The following is a 27,642-nucleotide window of genomic DNA, read 5'->3' as shown; positions in this document are numbered from 1 at the left end:
CCGTGCTCAACATTGTTGTCCCTTTGCACTGCGTACTGCCCGCTATATCCTGAGCCAGCCCAGGCTCCAAAGACAAACTTCTGCCAGAGGGAATCGATAGTGCCTAATCAAACATGGCCCTGGCACCAGTCCCGCCACGGCTCAGGTAGTATAGAGGGCAACACAGTCCACCACCTGACGCCGACTAAGAGGCTCCTTCTGGTAACGCCACCATTCGTGACTGAAAGTATGAGAAGCAGCCAAATGAAAACCGAACACCAGTAACAACGTGACCGTGAAATGATTCCATTCAAAAGTAATCATACACGCGGTAAGATATTTATCCCACTCAGAGATAAGACGATCAGTTTTCGTTTCTTACAATGCGATCGGCCGCTGACGGATCCACAACCCATAACCGCATCCAGTCTTGTACTTCTTCGTACGACGTCCACGCGTGTCGTCAAAGACGTCAGAATCACACGGTGAAAGATACAGGCTGTGCGGAGCATGTTACAGTATTTCCTAACCATATCGCTGAAACATACCCTTCGTCCGATTGGCAATGTGGGGGCGTGCGTTATCATTTAACAGGATGATCCCGTCCGAAGCATTGATGGTCGTTTTGATTTTCTAGCATGTCGCAGTTTCTGCGAAGCATCTTCATAGCGCTGCGCATTGATTGTGGTTCCATGCTCGAGGGAGCAGTCGAAGAAGGTCGTTTACCGGAACTTGTGTGAACATTTTTTGATTTCTTTGGAAGGGTAGACGTGGAATATTTGTGCTTTTGGCGTTGGTGTTTGCCCACGTGCTGTCGGAATGCTTCTCGACGGAATAAACGTGTTGCACGATAACGCCTGACACCGACTTGCCAGTCGGATGAAGGCTACGCTTCAGCGACTTGGTTGGAAAACATTGGAACTTTGGCGACCGGAAGACGGACGTGTGGACGTCGGTTTCAGTCGGACGAGGAAGTGGAAGAATGGATGCGGTTGAGGATCCGTCAGCCCCCGACCACGTTCTACGAAACAGGAACTGATCCTTTCGTCTCCCAGAGAGACACATGTCTTAACGCGTGTGATGATATGAATGGAACAAGTCCATGGCCCCTTTGTGGTAGGTGTTCTGCCTTCATTTGACTCCCTCCTTATAATCGACCGTAGCTCTGTCGCTCCAAACTCGATATCCTTAATCCTTATACTACCTAATTTGACATCTTCCCCCTTTTTCTGTTAAAACTGTTACACTGTTTATGGAGACTTTTGAACGACAAGTGCTTTAGAGTGCCAGTAAAAGACCAGCTGCTGGTGTCGCTATGTTGACGGTACTTTCAAGCTATGGACACATGGTACAGAAGAGCTGGATGCCTTCTTGATACATCTTAATAACATGAACCAAAACATTCAATTTACTGTGGAGACGGAGAGTAATGCCCAACTTACTTCTCTGGGTATGTCTGTAATCATACGAGTGTTCGGGACTTTGGGCCATAAGGTGTATAGAAAAGCCAGGCATTGCATCTGCCTAATATGGTGTAGGGCCCGCGCGAGCACGCAGAAGCGCAGCAGCATGACGTGACACGGACTCGACTAATGTCTGAAGTAGTGCTGGAGGGAACTGACTACACCATCAATCCTGCAGGGCTGCCAATAAATCCGTAAGGATTTTTTCTGATCATCACACTGCAAGGAATCCCAGATATGCTCAATAATATTCATGTCTGGGAAGTTTGGTGGTAAGCGGAAGTGTTTAAACGCAGAAGAGTGTTCCTGGAGCCACTCTGTAGCAATTCTGGACATGTGAGATGTCGCATTTTCTTGCTAGAATTACTCAAGTCCGTCGGAATGCATTGTAGACATGAATGAACACAGGTGATCAGACAGGATGCTTACGTACGTGTCACCTGTCTCAATTGTATCTAGACATATCAGGCGTCCCACATCACTCCTAGTTCACACTCCCCCCACCATTACAGAGACTGCGCCAGCTTCAACAGCCCCTGCTGACATGCAGGGTCCATGGATTTATGAGGCTGTCTCCATAGCCGTTCACATCCATCCGCTCGTCACAATTTGAAATGAAACTCGTCCAACCAGGTAACATGTTTCCAGTCATCAACATACCAGTGTCGGTGTTGACGGGCCCAGACGAGGCGTAAAACTTTGTGTAGTGCAGTCATCAAGAGTACACGAGTTGGCCTCCGGTTCCGAAAGCCCATATCGATGATGTTTCGTTGAATGGTTCGTACGCTGACACTTGTTTGATGTGCCACCATTGAAATCTTCAGTAGTTTGGGGAAGCGTTGCACTTCTGTCACGTTGAACGATTCTCTTCAGTCGTCGTTTGTCCCATTCTTGCAGGATCTTTATCCGGCCGCAGCGATGTCGGAGATTTGATGTTTTACCGGATTCCTGATATTCACGTTACACTCGTGAAATGATCGTACGGGAAAATCCCCACTTCATCGCTACCTCGGAGATGCTGCCGACTATAACACCACGTTCAAACTCACTTAAATCTTGATAAACTACCTTTGTAGCAGCAGTAACCGATCTAACAACTGCGCCAGACAGTTGTTCTCTTATATAGGCGTTGCCGACAGCAGCGCTTTATTCTGCCTGTTTACGTATCTCTGTATTTGAATACGCTTGCCTAACCAAGTTTCTTTAGCGCTTCAGTGTATACTGGTATCACGAAAAGAAATAGTAACACACGTTAAGTTGAACGTAAGAGAAATTGCCGTCGGGGACATATGGATAAATCAGACGTAACAAAACATTTGTCCCAAGACCGTAATCATGAAATAAAGTTCAGTGAGACGAGAGTCTAGAAGCGGAGCAAGTTCTTTCGCGTAATCTTCGTAGGATCTTATAGATATCTCATCTGGTCCTCACGCCTTCACAGTGCTAAGCTGTTGTAGTTGCTTAACTGTTCCGCGATCGATTATCTCAATATCTGCCACTTCGACGTTCGTACGACGACTGAAAGGAGGGAACGTGTTACGACCTTTCGCTGTGAAATAATTTCGGAAGACCGAATCCAATATTCCGGGCTTCTGTCTGTTATCTTCCGTTTAGGGTCCTGTATGGTCGCCGAGTGACTGAACAGATGATTTCGAACCGCTTGCTGATTTTACATAAGACGAGAAGCTCATCGGGTTTTTATTCATATCGGTTGGCAGAATTTTACTTTCAAAATCAAAATGTAGCACAAGGTCGTAATTGATGAAAGCTACGAAGTTAACTGTAGGCAGTAAATTACATTTCTTTCCTGGGCAATCTGAGTCTCGTGTTTTTGTGTAACCCTTTAACTATTGTTTTTGAACTATATTCCTTTTTGTTCTTGTAAAGATTATCGGCGAAAGCTGCTACGAGCCTACTGGATCCGATGAATGAACAGTTAGTGGTTGTATTTATCCTCTCCATGAGCGGATCTCCGACTCTTTCTGAATGTACACTACTGGCCATTAAAGTTGCTACACCACGAAGATGACGTGCTACAGACGCGAAATTTAACCGACAGGAAGAAGATGCTGTTATATGCAAATGATTAGCTTTTCAGAGCATTCACACAAGGTTGGCGCCGGTGGCGGCACCTACAATGCGCTGACATGAGGAAAGTTTCCAACCGATTTTTCATACACAAACATCAGTTGACCGGCGTTGCCTGGTGAAACGTTGTTGTGATGCCTCGTGTAAGGAGGAGAAATGCGTACCATCACGTTTCCGACTTTGATAAAGGTCGGATTGTAGCCTATCGCGATTGCGGTTTATCGTATCGCGACATTGCTGCTCGCGTTCGTCGAGATCCAATGACTGTTAGCAGAATATGGAATCGGTGGGTCCAGGAGGGTAATACGGAACGCCGTGCTGGATCCCAACGGCCTCGTATGACTAGCAGTCGAGATGACAGGCATCTTATCCGCATGGCTGTAACGGATCGTGCAGCCACGTCTCGATCCCTGAGTCATCAGATGGGGACGTTTGCAAGACAACAACCACCTGCACGAACAGTTCGACGACGTTTGCAACAGCATGAACTATCAACTCGGAGACCATGGCTGCAATTACCCTTGACGCTGCATCACAGACAGGAGCGCCTACGATGGTGTACTCAACGACGAACCTGGGTGCACGAATGGCAAAACGTAATTTTTTCGGATGAGTCCAGGTTCTGTTTACAGCATCATGATGGTCGCATCCGTGTTTGGCGACATCGCGGTGAACGCACATTGGAAGCGTGTATTCGTCATCGCCATACTGGTGTATCACCCGGCGTGATGATATGGGGTGTCATTGGTTACACGTCTCGGTCACCTCTTGATCGCATTGACGGCACTTTGAACAGTGGACGTTACATTTCAGATGTGTTACGACCCGTGGCTCTACATTTCATTCGATCCCTGCGAAACCATTTCTGGATATAGAAAATGTTCGACTGCTGCCCTGGCCAGCACATTCTCCAGATCTCTCACCAATTGAAAACGTCTGGCCAATGGTGGCCGAGCAACTGTCTGGTCACAATACGCCAGTCACTACTCTTGATGAACTGTGGTATCGTGTTGAAGCTGCATGGGCAGCTGTACCAGTACACGCTATTCAAGCTCTGTTTGACTTAATGCCCAGGCGTATCGAGGCCGTTATTACGGCCAGGGGTGGTTGTTCTGGGTACTGATTTCTCAGGATCTATGCACACAAATTGCGTGAAAATGTAATCACATGTCAATTCTAGTATAATATATTTGTCCAATAAATACCCGTTTATCGTCTGCATTTCTTCTTGGTGTAGCAATTTTAATGGCCAGTAGTGTAGCTTCAGGAGGTTTTAATGATTGACTGTTCGGTTAAAGCAAGGCCGGCGATCCTTAGGTTTGAAAATTGGATAGTGCGGAAGTGTAAAGAATCAATCCGGTTCCGCCAGCAAACGTTTCGTGGAGTAGTAAGTCGCTTAATTTGTATTATAGCCAGGCATCACCACCATTGCTTGGATTCTGAAAGAGGCAGCAAGTATAATTTCGCCACGGACGATCTGACACACGGATGAAAAGAACGCGTCAGTGTGAAAATCTCGGCGTATTTCTGTGTAGATTCTCAGCATCGAACACGGCACACCAGCTACCATTCATTGCCCCGATAGCAAACCTGTTTGTGGCACATTCTCGTTTCAGCTGTTCAGAGTATGTGGATGCAGCCGATTCTGAGTTCACGTACTCGATACAGTGCGGCTAGCTGTCTGGGCCAGTGGCAGGAAACGCTTGGGTAGCTGGGGGTGGGTCGTCTTCCTGCCGGCGGACACGGACCGCGGTGTTCGACCGCCGCTGCTCGTCTGCGAGGTATCGACCTGGTCACGCGAGCCACTCTGTTCCCCGCTAAATTTGTAAACGCCCACCTTCCTTCCGCGGGCTATTTTTGCCTTTGCCTTTCCTGCTATCTCTGGAACATTGCATGCAGCAGCGGAATGCACTCCAGCAGCGCTTCCGGAATTGCCAACCTAGCAGGGTTGGCGTTGTTGTCCTTGACGTTAGTTCCCGAAGTGAGAAAGTTGATACTCCACAGGGTCTTATATGCCCTCCGTCGTTTGAAGGTACGCTATTGGTCATTAAAACTGCAACATCATGAAGGCGGCATGCAATGAATGTCGTATTTGCATGCTTGGATATGCGGATGTTCAGTAGTACAGTGGAAGTAAACAAAGTATCAGGGGTAATGGCAGTTACATTCTTTCTTCACTCTAAGACAAAAACGAGCGAATCACGAGGCACCACGAAGGAATTATCAGAATGGGACGGAAATCAGTAGATGTGATGTAAATGCACAAACAAACAAAATATTACAATTTCAGAAAAAATTGTACAAGGTGTACAACTTTGTTTCCGCCGTTGTTTCCCCAACATCTAAGGCTTTAATGCAACAAACATGTATCATTCAAAGTATTTTCCATCGCTGGGCACTACTTTCTCCCATCTTTCGGGCAGTGTAAGAATCCCGCACCGAAAAAATTGTTTATCTTTTGAAGCGATGCTCGAATCGATCCAATTTGTGACTTCTTCATGAGATCGGAAGTGCTGGTCAGCCAGGCCATGCGCCATTGATCTAAACAGATGATAGAGGGCGCAATGTCTGGAGAATACGGCGGGTAGGGTAGGACTTCCCATTTTAACGCTCCCAACTACGTTTTGACCTCTGTTGCAACGTGGGGTCGAGCGTTGTCGTGCTGCAAAATCACTTTGCCGTGCCTCTCGCTCTATTTCGGCCATTTTTCTTTTAATGCTCTGCTCAAACACATTAATAGCGTTCGATAATGAGCACCTGTGATTGTTTCTCTTGGTTTTAACACCTCATAGTACACGACGCCGAGCTGGTCGCACCAAATGCAGAGCATGATCTTTGAGCCGTGAATATTCGGTTTGGCCGTCGACGTGGAAGCATGGCATCCCCATGCTTTTTTGCGTTTAGGGTTATCATAATGAACCCATTTTTCGTCCCCGGTCACAATGCGATGTAGAAATCCTTTCCATTGTTACCTCTGAAGTAACTGTTGACAAACACACAAACGCCGTTCAAGATCTCTTGGTTTCAGCTCACACGGGAGCCAAGTTCCTTCTTTCTGAATCATGCCAATAGCCTTGAGACGTTTTGAAATGGCTTGCTGTGTCACTCCCACTATTCGTGCCAATTCTTCTTGAGTTTGACGCGAGTCTTCACTCAGCAATATCTCCAATTCTGCATCATCGAAAACATTCTTTCTTCCACCACTATGCCGATCTACGACGTTAAAATCACCGTTATTGAAGCGTTGAAACCACTCATGTCACGTTCTTTCACTAATAGCGTCATTGCCATACGTACTTGAGAGCATTCGATGAGACTCAGCCGCTGCTTTCTTCATATTGAAACAAAACAGTAACACCTCCCGCAAATGACGAGAATTAGGCTCCTAAACTGACATTTTCAATCAAGAACATCGTTATGATGGAGACACAAATCGACTAATGTTTGAATGAGGTTATGTTGACCGAGGTCCAAGCTAACTGCCTGACGTCTGCGATCTGTTTCTTTCGACCGCTACTTACCGTTGTCGACACCTATCGGCAAACGGCGGAAGCAAAGTTGTACACCTTATATGATGCATTTAAGAGAAAGAACTTTACAAACTGAGCAAGTCAGTAACGTGCTGATTCACCTCTGGCTCCTGTGGATGCAATAATTCGGCTTGGAATTGAGTGACGGAGTTGTTGTATGCCCTCCTGCGGGGCATATCGTGCCAAGTTCTGTCCAACTGACGCATGTCAAAATCCCGAGCTGGTTGGAGGACCCTATCCATAACGCTCCAAACGTTCTCTATTGGGGACAGATCTGGTGATCTCGCTGGCCAAGGTAGGGTTTGGCAAGCGCGAAGACAAGCAGTAGAAACTCTCGCCGCGGGCGGGCAGTATCTTGATGAATTGTAAGTCCAGGGGCCGGCCGGTGTGACCGAGCGGTTGTAGGCGCTACAGTCTGGAGCCGCGCGACCGCTACGGTCGCAGGTTCGAATCCTGCCTCGGGCATGGACGTGTGTGATGTCCTTAGGTTAGTTAGGTTTAAGTAGTTCTAAGTTCTAGGGGACTGATGACCTTAGATGTTAAGTCCCATAGTGCTCAGAGCCATTTGAACCATTTTGAAGCCCAGGGTGGCGTGCCATGAAGTGCAACAAAACGGGACGTAGAGTACTGCCGATGTTCCGCTGTGCTTCAAGGGTGCGGCGAATGACAACCAAGAGGGTCCTCTATGAAAGTAAATGGCACCCCACAGCGCCATTCCTAGTTATCGAGCCGTATGGAAGGCGATACTAAAGTAGGTATCCCACCACTCTGCGGAGCGTCTCCAAACACTTCTTCCTGGCCATCGTGGCTCAGTTTGAAGGGAGATTCGTCATTAAAGACAATGGGATTCCAGGCCGAAGACGAGTCTGGACTCTCTCCGGAGAGCGGTGGGATAAGTGGACCGATGCGTTACTGACTTGCTCAATTTGTGAAGTTCTTTCTCCGTAATAAATCATCCAGTTTTTCTGAAACTGAGATCATTTATTTATTACAAGTACATCAGATCTACCGATTTTCGTCCCATTCCGATAATTGCTTCGTGGTGTATCGTTTCTTGTTGTTTGTGTTCCAGTGTATATTAAAAGATTTTGCTCTACGTTTCTCATTCATAAATCTCATTTAAATTTTGCGTGTTTGTGAGAAACTCATATTGTGCATTGCGTAAGAAGGAGAAACGTGTAGCACCACTTGTCGGAATTCGACAGTGGCAGAATTGTGATCTCTTGAGACCGCGATTTATCATTCCGCGATGCTGCGATTCGCATCGGTCGCGAACCCGCGACTGTCATACCAATATGGAGTTTTTGGGTTCAGGAAGACCATGCCCCACGCCACGCAGGATCTTTACGGCTCCCGTCGAGTAGCGCTCGAGATGACATTTTCTTAGCTCGGCCGCGCAAGATCGTACAGCTACATCACGTACCTTGAATCAGAAAATCGGCTTGTTTGCAGAGTGCGTTGACACCAATAGCACAACGGACAGTCACATGGCGATCATTGTTGCTGATCCCCTTGACGAGGAAGCAGGAGGAGGTACATAGATGTGAAGTATATTTTTGATGTAATTTGTGTTTTACTTTTGTCTGAATCTGTTATACTTCTAATAAACCATGATGGACTTTCAATATGTAATGCAATACTATTTTACTCGGGCAATCTCAGTTGTGTGTGTGCGTGTGTGTGTGTGTGTGTGTGTGTGTGTGTGTGTGTGTGTTTTCATTTATAAAACTTCATCGTCAAATTCTGTAGTATGTTTAAATGTTGCATTGAAAAAAATAAAAAAGTTGTATGTCACAGACACTCGCGTGTTTAGTTGTACAAAAAATACTAAAAATGCACCATTCGATTTCAGTAAGCGATTTTGGGAATTTACCCAGGTGTATTCCCCGGAACGCGAAACTGGTTGGCGCCATGGGCGTTCTCTGTGAAACTTTGTTTTTGCAGAATCATTAATAAAAAGGTTTCTCCCCTATTTGTCGCTCTTATGTCATCACTCAACAGCAATTGGAAATCTATATTTTCCCAGCTTTATATATCAAATTAATATTTTAGTTTTTTTGTTTTTTAACGCAACTCGTGTGCATTACTTCACATCGGAAATCTTGTTATTCCATTCACACCGTCACTCCTGCCGGCCGCGGTGGCCGTGTGGTTCTGGGCGCTACAATCCGGACCCGCGGGACTGCTACGGTCGCACGTTCGAATCCTGCCTCGGGCATTGATGTGTGTGATGTCCTTAGGTTATTTAGGTTTAAGTAGTTCTAAGTTCTAGGGGACTGATGACCTAAGATGTTAAGTCCCATAGTGCTCAGAGCCATTTGAACCACTTGAACCGTCACTCCCCAGTGCAATCGGACTTCCTCCTTGTGCCACCTATTCTTACTACACACAGTCAAAGGAAAGACTGGACGTGCTGAAAGCTCGAAAATTTGTAAGACTCCTTCACACAGTGAAAGTAAAATTATGTTCTACTACAATTTCAAAATAACAAATATTTTGCTGAAAATTGCGAAAACAATACACTACTGGCCATTAAAATTGCTACACCACGAAGATGACGTGCTACAGACGCGAAATTTAACAAACAGGAAGAAGATGCTGTGATATGCAAATGATTAGCTTTTCAGAGCACTCACACAATGTTGGCGCCGGTGGCGGCACCTACAACTTGCTGACATGAGGAAGGTTTCCAACCGATTTCTAATACACAAACAGCAGTTGACCGGCGTTGCCTGGTGAAACGTTGTTGTGATTCCTCGTGTAATGACGAAAAATGCGTACCATCACGTTTCCGACTTTGATGAAGGTCGGATTGTAGGCTATCGCGATTGCAGTTTATCGTATCGCGACATTGCTGCTCGCGTTGGTCGAGGTCCAATGACTGATAGCAGAATATGGAATCGGTGGGTTCAGGAGCGTAATACGGAACGCCGTGCTGGATCCCAAAGGCCTCGTATCACTAGCAGTCGAGATGACAGGCATCTTATCCGCATGGCTGTAACAGATCGTGCAGCCACGTCTCGATCCCTGAGTCAACAGTTGGGGACGTTTGCAAGACAACAACCTTCTGCACGAACAGTTGGACGACGTTTGCAGCAGCATGGACTATCAGCTCGGAGACCATGGCTGTGGTTACACTTGACGCTGCATCACAGACAGGAACGCCTGCGATGGTGTACTCGACAACGAGCCTGGGTGCACGAATGGCAAAACGTCATTTTTTCGGATGAATCCAGGTTCTGTTTACAACATCATGATGGCCGCATCTGTGTTTGGCGTCATCGCGGTGAACGCACACTGGAAGCGTGTATGCTTCATCGTCATACTGGCGTATCACCCAGCGTGATTGTATGGGATGCCATTGGTTACCCGTCTCGGTCACCTCTTGTTCGCATTGACAGCACTTTGAATAGTGGACGTTACATTTCGGAAGTGTTATGACCCGTGGCTCTGCCCTTCATTCGATCCCTGCGAAACCCTACATTTCAGCAGGATAATGCACTATCGCTTGTTGCAGGTCCTGTACGGGCCTTTCTGGATACAGAAAATGTTCACCTGCTGCCCTGGCCAGCACATTCTCCAGATCTCTCACCAATTGAAAACGTCTGGTCAATGGTGGCCGAGCAGCTGGCTCGTCACAATACGCCAGTCATTACTCTTGATGAACTGTGGTATCGTGTTGAAGCTGCATGGGCAGCTGTACCTGTACACGCCATCCAAGCTCTGTTTGACTCAATGCCCAGGCGTATCAAGGCCGTTATTACGGCCAGAGGTGGTTGTTCTGGGTACTGATTTCTCAGTATCTATGCACCCAAATTGCGTGAAAATTTAATCACATCCCAGTTCTAGTATAATATATTTGTCCAATGAATACCGGTTTATCATCTGCATTTCTTCTTGGTGAAGCAATTTTAATGGCCAGTAGCGTATAATATTGAATTTCGGCACTCTATATTGTAGTTTCAATATCGCAGATATGTAGTATATCGATATGTTTTGGAATGAATGTAATATATCGATATTTTATCAACAGCCCTAGTACATTCACCTGTACTGTGGGACCTGTGGTTATAAGCAGGCACCACAACAGCTTTAGACTACGTGCCGGACCGAATGCCTCGACTTCGATGGCGTCTTCTAGCAGGTTAACTGTCCGTCTCACAAAGCCAAGCGGTACAGCGGTTTAAGGAGTATGACACTGAACTGGTGTTGATGTCTTGGGCACCAAATTGCCGTGGTATGAACCCGATGGAACACATATGCTACGCTATCCAGCGCCAACTCCGCATCCACAAACCACTGGTCGGTAATTTACGAGAACGCGTGACCTCCACGTATACATCTGGTGTCATACACCTGGAACAAGCCTGCCAAGGACTTGTCCAATCTATGCCATTCAGAAACGGTGCTGTATCGCTTTCCGAAGGCGTACAACGTGCTATAATGTTTTTGCTGATCAGTGGATTTTCAAGACACCATCCATTCCTTCAGCTGCTCTTCCAAGTTCTTTTCCGTCTCTCGCAGACATCTAAGTAAGTTATGTAACGCAGGCCACACGCCCTACGGCTGAATGCCGTAATTAATGTTACGAGCATATATGAACATAGCTCTCGGTGAGTATTGCAGAGGAGAAGTTACAGTTTTATCCGGTCGTTCTGCGGAGGAACTTTGCCGCAGCGCTCGCTCTCGTGTGTGTGTGTGTGTGTGTGTGTGTGTGTGTGTGTGTGTGTGTGTGTGTGCGGCGGGGTTTGGGGGGGGGGGGGGGGGAGGGCCTCCCTCTCAGCTGCATGCGTTTGTGGCGGGCTCGCGTGCGCTAGGCGGGCCCTTGATTCCATTACAATGTCTCGGCCGCAGGATCAATACACCACCGCCACCAGTGCTCGGCGCTCAGTGTTTCTGCCTTTGTCGCTGACACTCCGTTGCGCCGCGTAAATCCCAGTCCTCCAGCAGCAGCATATTTACACACAGGTCAGTCCACAAGTCCTGTACTGGTAAAACAGGGCTCCCGCTTGCTCTCCGGTTTCGACTCTTGGGCAAAGGTTAAATACCTGGGCAATCTTACGCGTTTCGGGCATTGGAGACGTACATCTATATAATGTAACTTATAGTTTGTTACACCGCATTACGTTCCTCTTCAAATTTCTTCTTGTCGAATAACGCATCGACCCGTCTTTTGGCATCTTCCCCAGTATCTGGCGTCCCCGTTTGATGAGTACCAGAAGATCCTGAGGTGGCTACCAGAAGAGGGATCGAAACGGCAATCCTGTAGAAGAACTCTGAAGAGGAATATCACCCGGCCTAACAACATAAATCGTAGTTCAGTGAGAACTGGCACAATAACCTGCACACTTATCATCTACATCTGAACTACGCGAACAATATTATGGTGTGTGGTGGAGGGTGTATTCTGTATTGATCCAGGGACCTAGAAAGGACGGAGAGGCTTCTTCCCCGCCGTAGCCCTCAGTGGTCCACAGCCCCACAACAGGCTACAGCAACTGTCGCCCCGCACCGAACCCAGGGTTATTATGCGGCTCGGCCCCCAATGGAGCCCCCCCCCCCCCCTCCTCCGCCCCTGGAGCGTCTCAGACGAGTGTAAGCCCAAATGTTGGCGTGGAAGAGTAATTATGGTGTTCACGTACAGGGTGTTTCAAAAATGACCGGTATATTTGAAACGGCAATAAAAACTAAACGAGCAGCGATAGAAATGCACCGTTTGTTGCAATATGCTTGGGACAACAGTACATTTTCAGGCGGACAAACTTTCGAAATTACAGTAGTTACAATTTTCAACAACAGATGGCGCTGCAAGTGATGTGAAAGATATAGAAGACAACGCAGTCTGTGGGTGCGCCATTCTGTACGTCGTCTTTCTGCTGTAAGCGTGTGCTGTTCACAACGTGCAAGTGTGCTGTGGACAACATGGTTTATTCCTTAGAACAGAGGATTTTTCTGGTGTTGGAATTCCACCGCCTAGAACACAGTGTTGTTGCAACAAGACGAAGTTTTCAACGGAGGTTTAATGTAACCAAAGGATCGAAAAGCGATACAATAAAGGATCTGTTTGAAAAATTTCAACGGACTGGGAACGTGACGGATGAACGTGCTGGAAAGGTAGGGCGACCGCGTACGGCAACCACAGAGGGCAACGCGCAGCTAGTGCAGCAGGTGATCCAACAGCGGCCTCGGGTTTCCGTTCGACGTGTTGCAGCTGCGGTCCAAATGACGCCAACGTCCAGGTATCGTCTCATGTGCCAGAGTTTACACCTCTATCCATACAAAATTCAAACGCGGCAACCCCTCAGCGCCGCTACCATTGCTGCACGAGAGACATTCGCTAACGATATAGTGCACAGGATTGATGACGGCGATATGCATGTGGGCAGCATTTGGTTTACTGACGAAGCTTATTTTTACCTGGACGGCTTCGTCAATAAACAGAACTGGCGCATATGGGGAATCGAAAAGCCCCATGTTGCAGTCCCATCGTCCATGCATCCTCAAAAAGTACTGGTCTGGGCCGCCATTTCTTCCAAAGGAATCATTGGCCCATTTTTCAGATCAGAAACGATTACTGCATCACGCTATCTGGACATTCTTCGTGAATTTGTGGCGGTACAAACTGCCTTAGACGACACTGCGAACACCTCGTGGTTTATGCAAGATGGTGCCCGGCCACATCGCACGGCCGACGTCTTTAATTTCCTGAATGAATATTTCGATGATCGTGTGATTGCTTTGGGCTATCCGAAACATACAGGAGGCGGCGTGGATTGGCCTCCCTATTCGCCAGACATGAACCCCTGTGACTTCTTTCTGTGGGGACACTTGAAAGACCAGGTGTACCGCCAGAATCCAGAAACAATTGAACAGCTGAAGCAGTACATCTCATCTGCATGTGAAGCCATTCCGCCAGACACGTTGTCAAAGGTTTCGGGTAGTTTCATTCAGAGACTACGCCATATTATTGCTACGCATGGTGGATATGTGGAAAATATCGTACTATAGAGTTTCCCAGACCGCAGCGCCATCTGTTGTTGGAAATTGTAACTACTGTAATTTCGAAAGTTTGTCTGCCTGAAAATGTACTGTTGTCCCAAGCATATTGCAACAAACGGTGTATTTCTATCGCTGCTCGTTTAGTTTTTATTGCCGTTTCAAATATACCGGTCATTTTTGAAACACCCTGTACATGAAGACTGTTTACGCAGCAATCACCGACATAGTGTAACTGAGGCGGAGTAAGGGGAACCATCCCGCATTCGCCGAGGCAGATGGAAAACCGCCTTAAAAATCATCCACAGGCTGGCCAGCACACCAGTCTCCGACCCTAATCCGCCGGGCGGATTCGTGCCGGGCACCGGTGCGCCTTCCCGCTCGGGAAGCAGCGCGTTAGACTGCGCGGCTAGTCGGGCGGGCGTGGTGGAGGCTACTGTGTTTTCTAATAATCCGTTTAATGCTGGTGTACTAGCTAGTGGTAGCGAACCAAAAGCAGATGGTAATATGCGAGCTGAGATGAAATATTTGTCATTTCCGGTGAAGAATATTGTACATTTAACATTTTACAAGAGGAAAGGGAAGATAACATTTTAAATAAACTCTTTTGTTATTACAGCACATGTCTGTGTTGGATTTATTTCATCAAAACTGGGACTATATCCGTTATTATTCTGATGGTCTACGCTTGCCGTTTTTGGTTCCTGACAGCGACGAACGGTATGATGAATTAACACTAACATTTTACGGCAGTAAAATCAAAGGGTCAGCAGCTATTATTATACTGGTGGAATTATGGTATTGCAAACCTAATGATGATCTTATTAGACGTTTCAGGGAAGCTTACAAAGAGCATTTGTTTATGCCCAATTGTGTTCGTAGTGCACATAGTTACTATGATTTTAGGCAGATGACGTATAGACCCCTTTGATACAATTACTAGAAGCTCAGTAAGTTAAAAACCTCAAAAGCCATGCCTCAGACGCACAGCCGAAGGCCAGTCTAGAAAATTCTGTCGTGCTTAAGGACAGGACGAGAAAGCTAGGCTCCGTCCAGAAGCTAAAAAGTAAAAGTAAAAGTAGAGAAGTAGAGTGATGTATTCATTAACGGACTGATAAGATCAAGAGGGTCTCCGAGGTACTTTCATCTACAGAATGGTGCACAACAAAACCCAGGCTAACAGGTCCAGCCCGAAGGATGGCAACAAGAAATGCACATACGACCGATTAAAGTATCGGTCCCTTGTTCCAGCCATCCCCCCCCCCCCCCCCCCCCCCTGTTCCGGTCGCGAATAGACCCTGGGAAAACGATAAACCTCCGTGAGATCTCGAATCTCGCAAATTTCGCCGTCGCGGTCTTTTCTTGGACGAAGCAATACGCATATTGGTTGCCTCTTCAAGGAACGTACTCTCTCGAAATTTTAACAGTGATCTACATTGTGATGCAGAACGACTCTCTTGAAGCGTATTGAGGTGGAGGCCCGTCTCCGTGACGCTTTCGGGCTAACTGATAGAATGAATAGTTTGAAGAAGGGGACAAGCATCAAAGAAACGATTTCTTTCACCGAACGTGTGTTAGCATATAGATGCACATTGTGTGGTATAGAAAGGGAACAAAGGCCACTCACATGCCGGCTTAATCGTACTTGAAAATATTCTTTAGTTTGAAGAAGGGAACATATCCGTTTGGAGTTCCTTTTCACCCTCAACGCCGGTGGTCGTACCTGCTGTTCAGTTGCTTAAAACCTCGTCGTTTAGTCCATCACAGTAGTTTTTAGTGTTTAATGTCGGACGTCTGAGATTATATATCCTTCATTAAAGGTAAATGAGCAATAGTTATTGATATAGTAGCTGTTCTAGATGTGTTAGTTTGACGTTTCTAATGTGACGTCATGCTTTTTTTTGTTGTGCGTCCACGTTTCCTGACGAAGTACGTTGCATGTTGTTGTTGAAAATATGCAAATGGATCCTGAGATTAAATAACTTCACCTTTCCAGTGATACTTGCAGAGGTCAAAACTACAACAACACTTCAGTGCGCTTCCTCCTTACGCTGGTTGTTACTGGAAAATTGACTATGGTATTAGTACCTTCCATTGCGAGGGCACTGATTTCTCCAATGTGATATAAATTTTGGGACTTCTAAAAACAAAATCAGACCTCCAACAGAAGTTACACATCACAATAATACAATAATTTGATTCAATCCTCAAGGAAGACAGAATTCAATGTTGCTCAAATCTCTGCTGAAAGTACGCTAGATTTCCAGAGTTGGTGGCCTAAGTTCTTCAAAAAATCAAAGTAGTTCCTGAAAAAGTCCTCGTTTTCGATTTACAAGTACAGGCAGTTAGAATACTTCTCATCTAAGTTTATTTAACAATGTCTGAGATCATTGATGGTGTGGTGAAAACACTTTCTTGCAGCAAAAGAACAACGCAGGCCTGCTCAACATTCCAACAAAAAGGTGTACTGTGGAAACATTCAAATATAAGACAAGAAGATCGAGACTGTACACCAGATACTTACATATATTCCGTTTGATAACAGACCAGTTTTTGAGGTTGTGTTGATGTAACGAACAACATCTACTGTAGATGACGGTGAAACTGAAGGACAGTAATGATTTTCAAGGTAAATTTCATAGATAATGCTTTCAAAACATGTGAAGCCGGCCGCGGTGGTCGAGTGGTTCTAGGCGCTTCAGTCCGGAACCGTGCGACTGCTACGGTAGCAGGTTCGAATCCTGCCTCGGGCATGGATGTGTGTGATGTCCTTAGGTTAGTTAGTTTAAGTAGTTCTGAGTTCATAGTACTCAGAGCCATTTGAACCATTTGAAAACATATCAGAAATGTAGACATTTCCTTTACATGTAGTATTGTGAATGGTTTTGTGGAAATGGAACTACTTTTGACGTTATAATGAAAAGTTTAAACACCTAATTCGTTATCAATTTGAAGTAGGAAACAGATCCAAATCATCTTTCCAGGGTACTGAGATAGAGGGTTAACATAAAAAATCTGATATAACTGTTGGGTAAAGGCAAAATTAAAAATAAGAACAGGGAAAAAATTGGAAATTTGTGGTAAGGTCTTATGGGACCAAACTGCTGAGGTCATCGGTCCCTAAGCTTACACACTACTTAATCTAACTTAAACTAACACGCTAAGGACGACTCACACACCCATGTCCGAGGGAGGACTCGAATCTCCAAAGGGGGAAAGAACAGGGGAAAGTTTTTGTATTTCCCTAGAAAAGGAGATTTTAGATTCGTTTCCTTCTTCAAACTACCGATTGAGTCGAACCTATAACTAAACACGCCGCTTTTCTTTATGTTTTCTGTATTTCCTCTATCAGTGCTACCTGGTACTGGTTCCGGATTGACTATTATTATTCAAGTACTAGTCGAACGAGGGATTTTTTGGCTGTCTGATTCGTGTATAGACTACTATAGCTGAGGACTGTTCCACTAAATCTTACAGTTCATCTGGCATCTGCCTTACCTACAATTAACTTTTATTTTTAATGGATGTATCTGCTTCCGGTGATAGTTCTGCAATCTTGTAATCATAGAGTCAAGTGTCGCTATGCATATTTACACGCAGTACTTGTTGTGGCCTTCAATCTGAAAGTTGGTTTGATGCAGCTTCCCATCATGCTAGTCTTATGCACAAACCTCTTCATATCTGAATAACCACTGCAACCTACTTCTTGTATCCAAGCCTTGCTCTTCCTCTACAATTTTTACCCGTCTCCCCTTACCAAACTGACGATAACTTCATACGTCACGATGTGGTCTATCAATTGTGTTGTGACTTAGCAAGACAGCCAAGTCATAACGAGAGGAAGCCGAAAGGCACGCGTTAAGCTCACGCAGATTAGCGTGAGGTCTGGAACAGTTAAAAGGAAATGAGAACTTAGAAAATGGACACAGTTGCTGTAATACTTAACTTTAATCCACATTTGTAGAACATCGCTCTTGATGATACATGCTTCACAATATTAATTATCAATTGAATACGGCGCCTTGCTAGGTCGTAGCAAATGTAGCTGAAGGCTATGCTAACTATCGTCTCGGCAAATGAGAGCGTATTTGTCAGTGAACCATTGCTATGAACGTCGGCTGTACAACTGGGGCGAGTGCCAGGACGTCTCTCTAGACCTGCCGTGTGGTGGCACTCGGTCTGCTATCACTGACAGTGGCGACACGCGTGTCCGACGTATACTAGCGGACCGCGGCCGATTTAAAGGCTACCACCTAGCAAGTGTGGTGTCTGGCGGTGACACCACAAATTGATCCCTTCTTTTACTCAGGTTGTGCCATAAATTGCTTTCTCCCCAAACCGGGTCATAACCCGACATTAGGTATACAACCTACCCATCCAATGTTCCTATCTTCGTATTCATTATTATGCCTACTTCTGCATTACCCCTATTTACCTTTGTGTTGATAACCCTGTACTGTCCCGACCAGGAATCCTTCCCGTCACGGTGTTTCACTAATTTAACTTTCAGTTCCCCTTTTTACATTCTCTGACCTACCCACCCAATTAAGGGACTAACATTCCACGCTCGGAATACTAGAATGCCAGTTTTATTTGATGTTCAGCAATTACGTGAGTCGCATATGATGAAAACTTTCTTTATTTTCAGACTGCTTTAAAACAGGAAGAGGCAATTAGTACTTGTCATAGCAAGTAGTTGGCAGCGGCCTTACCACAGTGGATACACCTGTTTCCGTCAGATCACCGAATTTAAGCGCTGTCGGGCGTGGCCGGGACTTGGGGATGGGCGACCATCCGGGCCGCTATGCGCTGTCGCCATTTTTCGGGGGAGCACTCAGGCTCATGATACCAATCGAGGAGCTACTCGACCGAATAGTAGCGACTCCCGTCAAAGAAAACCATCATAACGACCGGGAGAGCGATGTGCTGACCACACGCCCCTCCTATCCGCTTCCTCAGCTGAAGATGACACGGCGGTCGGATGGTCCCGACGGGCCACTTGTGGCCTGAAGACGGTGTGCTGCTGCTATAGAAACTGGTTGAATTGAGGACTGTGATGGCGAACGCAACAAGACACACAATAGCAGCATAAATAAAGTAACGCTATTTAAACGAATTATTATCCTGCCAGAGTGGTCTTCGTAACCATGATGATGATGATGATTGTTGCTTTTAAATAGTCGTGGTGGCTGTCAGCGACTCTGCTGCAGTAGTACCTTAGGAAACATACACGGTTGAAATTGTAATACGCTAAAAATTTATACAAGGAAAAAAATGTAAATGTATTTTTATAATGCAGTCGGGCACATTTTCAGTCGCTCAGCTCAGTTTCTTGTAGAGGCGAATCGCATGGTGCGATCTAGGAACGGAATTTCATGAGTGAAATGGGACCAACTGCTTTAATTCGTAAGTATTATTTAGCAATTTTTAACATGAGAAGAAATATTTTCCAATGGTATTTTCAATCTTTCCACAAATGTAACGAGACGCACAGACGGGATGATCGGATATAGTCAATACTTTTGGCTTAAGTATTGTTTGAGTGTATAAATGTTTCATTTTATTTGGATGTTCTCGTAGTCATTCCCTTGATTTGAAGAGTATTATGTTCATTGGATTGTTTCTCTTCTTACAGGTAAATAACGTTACGGAAACAACTTGAGCTCACAGGATAGCAGTAAGCAGTAAGTACTCGTCTGTGCCATGCATCGACATAGCCTAACTGTGTAGATCCTACGTGTGATTATGGTCACACGATGACGGAAAAAAATCGCAACACCAAAAAATAATTAATGCTCAGTAATGAAATTTCTGGAATAGATGTGACTAGGTAACGTGTCTAAGTGATTAACGTTGCAGGATCACACGTTAATCTAAGCGCGAGATAAGACATTGCAGATGTGAAACGGTGGTACATTAATAACCGTTGTAACCGCCAGAATGTTGAATGCAAGCATGCAACCATGCATACTCTGTGTCGTACAGGTGCGGGATGTCAGTTTGTGGGATGGAGATTCCGTGCCTGTTGCACTTGGTCGGCTAATACTGGGACGGTTAATGCGGTTAATGGTGGGGCTGTCGTCGGACGACGCCCCCTGTTGCTCAACTGGAGACATATCTTGTGATCGAGCGGGCCAAGAAAACGTGTCGACACTCTGTAGAACATGTTGGGTTGCAACAGCGGCATGCGGGCGAGCGTTGTCCTGTTGGAAAACATTTCATGGAATGCTGTTCATGAATGGTACAACAAGCAATCGAACCTCGAGGTTGACGTACGGTTTTGCAGTCAGGGTGCGCGGAATAGCCACGAGAGTGCCCCTGCTGTTCTAACTGTTCTAACTTGTGAAAATCGGATTTATATGCCACCTGAAGTACACAAACATGTATTCGACTCCTCAAAACAAGTACCTCCAAATCCTTTAAAAATTATTCTGTAATAATGGTGTTACGATGTGTATTCTTTTTACTTTGCGATAATGTCTTCTCTTCTGCTACACGAACCTTGCACCCAGCAGATTCCAGACGCCATATTTGTTTACAAATATGACAGTATACATGTCATGTGTTACGACAGCGAAAGGAACCTGTGACCACTGGAGGTACTCTATTTACTTATTTTATGTTTACCATTAGTATCAGCTTGATTTTTTGTCAGAAGAAACCCAAAACCATGTTCTGAAATAGTGTCTTGTTTCTCCACTAGACAGTGCCACAAATTCCTCCAAAAAATCGTAACACAAGACACACACAAATGCCATACTAACTAACGTAAAACCACCCGATGATAGAGGTTTAAACCTTTGAAACGCGTTGTGGAGATAAATAAAACGATGACTGGTAACAGTAAACTTGTTGTTTCATTTAATGATTTCCAAATGCTATATTGAGATATTATTCGTGTATTTCAACAGTAAAATGTAATTAATTATTAAAAATTGCTCATGTTATTTTACCTGCCTCAATGAGTGCTACAGTTTATTGTTACGATAAACATTTTGTTTTCGACCCTATTCAATTGTCACTTATAAGTGACATGGCGACTCATGAAATTTCGTTTGAGTCCTTGAGCGATCGCTTCACGAGAAGTTATAATTTCAGCGGAAAACTGCATATTTAGCTGTAATAAATCGACCATAATGTTACAGTTTTATTCTTGTAACAACTGCTAGAATTCGTCTATGCTATTCTTCTGTGTATTGTTTCTCCCAAAGTTTAGTTTACGAGGTACTGAGCCTGTGCAATCTTCACGGTAAGAGATAGTAGGTCCCGGTAGATTGAAATTTAAATTAAATCGTTGGCGTGGATCGTGAAAGTCATGAAAACTCTGGTGGCACACAGTTTTAAATCTGTTGGAGAAGTTTCACTTTATGAGTTTTGTTCATCCATTCAAAGAAAAACCACTCGTTCTAGACGGGGTAAGTATGGCTTTACTACGGACGGTAACATGTTGTTTGACTGGTTTTTCATTATCCTGATTGTACACCTGTACACAATGAAAGGGGCTATAGAGTTATCCACGCATGTTTTAGTAGCGTTTCTCAATCACACGCGGACGAACTACAGAGTCGAAGTAAAACATAAAATTATAGAATAAGATATGTTCTGATATCCCAGAGATAAATGCGGAATAAATGATCACGAACTGAAATCGTCATGACGAACGAAGGAAGGCTTACTTGAAATGTCGTGGTTCACCTCGACGACGAAAATGTTGTCCCTCGATCGTTCACCGGCAGATTTGAGGGAAAGTAAATATCCAACAATATAATGTCTAAAACACCAACTGTATAAGGCAGGTAATGAGGTATACTGGGTGAAGCAGCATTACTCAGCGTTCTTCTGATGGTCCCACGTATGTTCGAAGCGTTGTCCCTTTATTTTTATATCTACGCCCTCATCGTAAGTTCGTCAGTTCCTAAGTGTGACATCCATTGAAGCAATGTCGCGGATAATTGTCTCGTCAGATAGGAGATTTAACATGGAAAGCTACCACTCTGGATTTTGGAACTGACATTTCTAGATCGCACTCGTTTTCAATCTGTTCTTATTTGGACACGCGTCGTTTAAGATCGTGTTGCGTTTTTATAAAATTACGGTGCCACCGATTCTGACGTATGGGACACTCACTCTTGCGCAGAGTAAGTAACCGTGAGGTACTGACATATGTTTTTCGACCAGCCATCGCAGAAATGGGAAGATATTACCAACCGAAAGAGCGAAGGAAGATGTCTTAAGCTATTACAGACGTAAAGGACAGAGACACCTTCCAAGACCGAAGGAAAAAAAAGGTGAAGCCAAAACAGGCGTTTGCTATATATGGTAAAGTGAAGAAAAGAAGAGGTAATTGATAATGATCTTGAAGCAACAATATTGATAAATTATGGAAAGGAACTCAGTACGTATTTCTGCAGTGCCTAGTCAAACACAAGATGAAAGATGCATGGCGCTAAAGTGTAAAAGATGCAGCAAGCTTTGACCAGTAACAAGTCTACAGAATGTGCCATTGTCTTCCACAGCGGTGCCACTTTATCCGCAATATTCACAGGACAAAAACTTTCTAAAATACTGTTTCATTCGCGACACACGTGTCATGAGCTTTTGCCTCCTTGAAAAGTTTTCGTTGTGTAGGGTTCGGTCCGAAGTCCGTTCGAGATTCACTTTGAATCCCATTTCTTTCTATGTGGAGGGCGTTGACTCTGCAACACCGGCCTCCTTCCCCAGAGGACGCAGCAGTAAGAGTCGTGACTGCTGCTGTTGCTACTGGCGCTGCCTGGGCGTCTTCTGCGAGAGTAGGTCGCGCAACGACACCAATTTCGGATCTGCACAGCTGCGACACTCGGGAGAGATGAGCAATCCACTCACTGGCACCCTGCCAGCAAATACGCTGCGCCCAATAGCGGAGACTCACACTAGGGAAAGGCGTTGCTCCCGGGTTCACTGATTGTCATGATAAATCCCCCAGCATTTAGCATGTGCTGACGTATACTACAAGGATCATCCCTCAAGGGTTGGCCGAGCGGTTCTAGGCGCTACAGTATGGAACCGCGCGACCATGCCTCGGGCATGGATGTGTGTGATGTCCTTAGGTTAGTTAGGTTTAAGTAGTTCTAAGTTCTAGGGGACTGATGACCTCAGAAGTTAAGTCCAAAGGTGCTCAGAGCCATTTGAACCATTTGAACCCTCAAGGGTAATGTTTTTCAGTGGGAAATAATTCTTTGGCTTCTGTGTCTGTAATATACCATCTGATCACACGTATCCAGATACTTATTAGTGGTCCTTAATATGGGGTGCGTCCACCCTTCGCTTTATGACGGTTTTTGACTCTGCTAGTGACACCTTCAACTGGGCGTCAGTGGAAGAATCACAGCCTATCCTTCCTCAAGAGCCGAAACCAAAAGTAATATTGTTTGACAACTGGGTCTGGAGCAAAGTTGACGTTCAAACTCATCAGAAAGCTGTTCCATTGGGTTCATGTCGCGACTCTGCTCAGACCAGTCCATTTCAGGAATGTAATTGTACACAAGCCATTGCAGCGCAGGTGCTTTAAGAGGGGTAGGACGTCAAACGGGCCGACTTGGAGCAGGAGTCCACCCTTCGCCTTATGACGGTTTTTGACTCTGCTAGTGACACCTTCAACTGGGCGTCAGTGGAGGAATCACAGCCTATCCTTCCTCAAGAGCCGAAACCAAAAGTAATATTGTTTGACAACTGGGTCTGGAGCAAAGTTGACGTTCAAACTCATCAGAAAGCTGTTCCATTGGGTTCATGTCGCGACTCTGCTCAGACCAGTCCATTTCAGGAATGTAATTGTACACAAGCCATTGCAGCGCAGGTGCTTTAAGAGGGGTAGGACGTCAAACGGGCCGACTTGGAGCAGGAGAGGAACCACAGGACATTTTAATTTCCACTGTCTATACTTTTACAAATAAATTTATAAAACTTTGTCAGCGTGACAAGGAAGGATTCAGGATTCATACTCATAGCAGCGGATAGGTTCAAATGGCTCTAAGCAGTATGGGACGTAACATCTGAAGTCATCAGTCCCCTAGACTTAGAACTACTTAAACCTAACTAACCTAAGGACACCACACACATCCATGCCCAAGGCAGGATTCGAACCTGCGACCATAGCGGTCGCGCGGTTCTAGACCGTAGCGCGGCCGGCCGCATGATAACATTTGTCTTTTCTATTTAATAGATAGACAAAACATTCTTGGTACATTTATATAAACGAACCTATGGCCTGACGTTCGCCTTAATCTGGCGAGTCCTGTGGGGTGGGGGAGATCTGGAGAGCACGTGCTCACTGCTCAGTTTCGAAAGACAAACACTCACGTGCACTAAATCCACATGCCGAACAAGATGTTGATAGCATTTTTGCAAGAAGTGTTGTATATACCTCGTGGTTGGCATCGAGCAGAATTTTGGGTGGCTGCATGACTTTGCGTGAACCGCTTCCAATGAAATCGATTCATTCTTTGCCAAATGTACGCTCGATAATTTAAAAGTCCACCACAAATAAAATAATATGGCAAGCCGAAATTGTTAAGGCTTGGGGAACGATTTGAATCAAGGGACCGCGTGGTCACGACTAACGGAAATCATGTTATTACGCCACTGATTAACTGAAAAAAATTATAACCGGAACCCAAATGTTAATTCAAAACAGCTAGGAGAAGCAATTGTTGAGATTAAAATTATTAACACATTCAAATACCTTTTTGTCCTTCGTTCGACGCAGACGTTGTGAAGGAACGTCTGGTCGCCTACCTGTCTTCCTAACACCTCTCTGTAACCTTCGCGCGGAGCCCTATCCGAACCGCCCGAGGTGGTGTGGGACGCCCATGTCGAACCTCTGCACGAGAAACGTGTTTGCTTTACTCATCTTTGGCCAAGCCCTCCTGTTCCTGCTCTGTGCCTTCCGCCGACACCGTTTAAGTTGGTAGAAGATTAGGAAACCCACGACTTCTCTGGTGCGTCTGCTACTTCAGTTAATACATTCACACTTAACCACACACTTTCAGCAAAGGTGAGAAATAGAAATCAGGACAGAGGACGTGCTCATAAGATTGAAAAGAAATGTGTCGACCCGTATTGTTTTTACAGCACTGCAGTTGTCGGAGCAGAGATTAATTAGTAGCATAAAGATTGATTTTATTTTACAATATTATATGTCAGGTAGCATGGGGATTTGTTTTTGCACTCATTTTTAGTCATGTAACGACACTGAACAGTGGATTTAGACTTACAAAATCTTTTCTTAAAGAATTTACTTTATTTACTAGCGATTCACCAAGAACATTAACACATTTAATCACACAGTAGTTGCCAGGAAGTAACTGATGGAAAATAAAATAACCTTTAACAAATGTGAATTTTATTCCTAAAAGCCTTTTCAAAAACAGATTTAAAATTACAATCAGAGGCAGAATAACTTTTTTTTTTTTTTTTACAGTCGGAGCCTTCGGGCTGAGAAGCTTCCGCCCCCTTTCAACACGGCCGTAGTCACGACCGCTCACAACGACCACTAAAAAACTACACTGGTGTAAATCTGTAACACACCAGATTGCTTTAAACTAAAAATTTTAATAACTCACACAAACACATTAACTATGCATCCCGTAAGAGGGATGGAAATGGTACAAACACACACACTAAGTAATTATTTGCCACCAAAGTGCAATTTGTTTTTACGGTGGAAGGGTGGCAACTTTATAAAAATTATTTAAATAAAACCCATGAAATTCAAACTCACATAAAGTGTACAACATGCTTTACATTACACATATACCGCCTCGTAAGATGATAGGCAAGATAAAAACATATTTCAGGAATTCAGCCTGTACCTTAATTCTATAAATTCGTTAACACCGAATCCGACAAATATGACAGAGGCAGCTTTTAACGTGCGACAGACAGACAGACGCTAACTGCCTAACAAATGCGAACGAGAAACAAACGAGCAAGCTGGGGACGAGAGACTGACCAAGAACACAAGTAGAATTTAACAACTGAAACAACATATCACTAATCACTTAACTTCTAATAACTGCGATTTTTGGCAAAGACCTGGCGCAGCACACGGAAAGCGCTCTCCCGAACCGTCCGCTGGCAGCTGCTTCAACGGACGCAGAAAGGCGCTCCGATCTCCCGTCTCACGGCGTCGCAGCCTGCACCGGCCAGACCGATGTCGTGGGTTGACTCCTGTTGCCTCACTATACGGCGCGGCCACTGGACTCACGTGGCGACCTCACACGCGCCGGCGCTCCAGGCGGACAAGCCATCTTGTGTCCCAGTGCGCGACCGACCAGCCGATCGATCCATTCGCCAATGCCCATTGCCTGAGCAAACTCGAGCAGACTGGCGGCCTAACACATACTAGCACTCCGGACGACCGACAGACACTAACCGCCTCACCAATGCGGACGAGAGACAGACCCAGACTAACTTGGCTGACCAACTGACCAGACTCGCCCAGACTGACAGACTGCCCTGGCTGACCAACTGCCTCCGATTAACTCAGACTGACCGACTGCGGAGTTTTTTTTTCCTTTATTGTTATTTAACACCTTTACATAAGGTGAGCTGGCAGCAGCATACTACGCCGCTCTTCAGCCACAAGTTTGACAAATAAAAATACAAAGAAGACACATAAGATATTGAACAAAGTGGTGGGCAAAAAACAGTAGACACAGAAACAAATTACACGAAGCCATTCACACTCGACGAAAAACACACGAAAAACTGTCGGCACCGCGCACAAACACTGATGACTTCGACGGCACAGGTGAATGAAGGAGCGTGACGGCGAAGAACACTAAAAAAAATGGTTCAAATGGCTCTGAGCACTATGGGACTCAACTGCTGAGGTCATTAGTCCCCTAGAACTTAGAACTAGTTAAACCTAACTAACCTAAGGACACCACAAACATCCATGCCCGAGGCAGGATTCGAACCTGCGACCGTAGCGGTCTTGCGGTTCCAGACTGCAGCGCCTTTAACCGCACGGCCACTTCGGCCGGCCAAGAACACTAAACACAAACACGATGGCACACACACGAGAAACTGCTGTCGATGATCTCTGGCGTGCGAATGTCCACGTAACGTGTGCAAGTCCGGGGACCTGCCGAGAGGGGAAGAAGGGGGTGGGGGGTGGGGGAAAGGGGAGAACAAAGATGCCAATGGCAGAGGGGATGGGGGGAGGAATGAAGGTAAGGGGTTAGGGGAAGTCGGGGGGAGGAGTGGGGAGAAAGGGAGGAGGGAGGGAAGGGGGAGAGTAGGGAGAGAGGGTGCCTAAGGAAAAAACACAGGAAGTGGGAGTGGAGGATCAAAATTGGTAGGATGGGTAAATGGTGGGGAGGAGGGCATCATCAGGGAGGGGGAGCTGGCGGAAGCCACCTCGGGAGAGGGTAAGGAGGGTGGCGAGATGGAGAGCAGGTGGGATGTGGAAATACAGGCGCGGCAGTGGACGGGGGTGGGAGAGGATGTGAGAGACAAGCGGGTGAGGGGGATCTAGTTTACGGGAGGTGTATAGGATCCATATCCGTTCGCGGAAGAGGGGAAGGTGGGGGAACGGAATAAGATCG

General features: G+C 45.6%; 1 protein-coding gene across 1 annotated transcript in view; it reads left to right on the top strand.

Annotated features, from left to right (window-relative positions):
• Positions 1–27,642, top strand: part of LOC126419876 (high affinity copper uptake protein 1-like) — a 467,132-nt gene that overhangs the window by 104,799 nt on the left and 334,691 nt on the right. The window contains exon 2 of the mRNA XM_050087126.1: positions 19,692–19,740. The gene's annotated coding sequence lies outside the window, so the exon portion shown is untranslated. The remainder of the gene's footprint in view (positions 1–19,691; positions 19,741–27,642) is intronic.

The sequence above is a fragment of the Schistocerca serialis genome, chromosome 9 (assembly GCF_023864345.2).
Source record: "Schistocerca serialis cubense isolate TAMUIC-IGC-003099 chromosome 9, iqSchSeri2.2, whole genome shotgun sequence".
Lineage (NCBI taxonomy): Eukaryota > Metazoa > Arthropoda > Insecta > Orthoptera > Acrididae > Schistocerca > Schistocerca serialis.
Note: the sequence above shows the minus strand (reverse complement) of the source record. Positions and strands in the feature narration are given on the sequence as shown.